Here is a 1,486-nt window from a genome sequence, read left to right on the forward strand (position 1 = left end):
AATGATGGTCTGATGGTCATCACTGTGACTGCACAAGAACTGGCCAAGCTTCCAGATTAAACTCACTAGATGTCGAATTAGTCCGTATTCCCAGCTGGTCAAAACGCATCACTGGAACAATGGTGGGTTTCTCCCCTTCTGACCAACTCGCTCCTTCTAGAACTCAGAGGGAAGCAGAATATATCTGAGGTAGTTCACGGCAAGATGAAGTATATTGTTGGTTAAAGGTCTGAAAAATGACATGGACATTAGTTTATTATGTTTCCTCTTGTGGAATCACAGCCCCAAAGATCCCAACAAGTTCCAGACTTCTGGTAGGTTTTTAATTCTTGATCAAAGTTCCAGGCTTCCTGAAAAAGTTCTTGGTGTCCTGCTAAATTTTTGAATGATTAATCCCAATTCCTGTTTTGGCTAATCCAAGCACGGCCCAGCTCCACTGTTTAGGACAATGAGGAGAACCTGGAAGGGCAACAGCACAAACCTGTATAAACATGATTGTCCTTCACCAACATGCTTGTGTTTCCATGGAAACCGAAGATCTGGAACTTTCAGGAACCGGAGATTTCAGGTATCAGACTAGGTGAATGAATTTGAATGAAATGAAGGTGTTTTATCAGGTTCTCTTCCTGATGTTATGAGCTCCATTTTTCAGTTGTCCTGTTTTAGCTGGAGTAGTTCCGTATACACCTTTTTTTTTGCATTGGATGAATGAACGGAAGTTTTCTGTTTTTCAGACATGTTGTGTTGTTTTCCCAGATGGTTAAAGGGGTTAAAGCAGTTCTTATGTGAGATGTTACTGCAGTAATCCTGTAGACCCTGAAGAACACCTGCCCCCATTTTAATGCCAAAAGTGGAAATATTTTTTATTTGTGGAAATGCAGAGAACTCTTTGAACTGAAAAAGGTCAGAGATCTTTAACAGAACCTAATAACTGCCCTTCATTATTCTGGGCAACTTGATGAGGTGGGTCTGAGGTTCATAGACGTGTCCTGCTCAATCTCTTGGTTGATGTCGTATTGTATGAGATGTGATGAGAAAGAACATCACTCCCTGAGTTTCTTGAGGATGTTCCTGTATGTAACCTTTACAAGATCCCTTCAAATGATTCTTGTGATCTCTAAAATGTTCCAGAAGTCCTGATCAGTTCCTGATCTCACACAAGAAGGTTCCTGAAAAAGTTCCCAGGTTCTAAGTTTCTGATCAGCTACTGGATCTTCAAGACAGTTCATCCAACTAATTAAACCATAGCTAATAATGACGAGTGTGTGTGTGTGTGTGTGTGTGTGTGTGTGTGCGCGCGCGCGTGCGCGCGCCGTGAGTTACGGCGGGCGATCAGTAGGTGTCCGCATCGCCGCTTCTGCAGCTCCACACACACACACACGCGCGCGCGCGCGCACACACATTCATCTCCTCTCGGTTGTGCGGCTTTTATTCACGGCAGCGCGCGCGGCAGGCAGACAGGCACGAGCTCGCGCCGCCATCGTTC

The 1,486-nt window shown here is 44.5% G+C and overlaps 1 protein-coding gene across 2 annotated transcripts in view; it reads left to right on the forward strand.

The window, feature by feature from the left end:
* The first annotated feature begins 1,388 nt into the window (after positions 1-1,388).
* Positions 1,389-1,486, forward strand: part of cxxc4 (CXXC finger 4) — a 43,982-nt gene continuing 43,884 nt past the window's right edge. For both annotated transcript variants that reach the window (XM_083538948.1, XM_083538947.1), the window contains exon 1: positions 1,389-1,486. This exon is cut by the window's right edge and continues 262 nt beyond it. The gene's annotated coding sequence lies outside the window, so the exon portion shown is untranslated.

This window comes from Silurus aristotelis, assembly GCF_946808225.1.
Source record: "Silurus aristotelis genome assembly, chromosome: 4".
NCBI lineage: Eukaryota > Metazoa > Chordata > Actinopteri > Siluriformes > Siluridae > Silurus > Silurus aristotelis.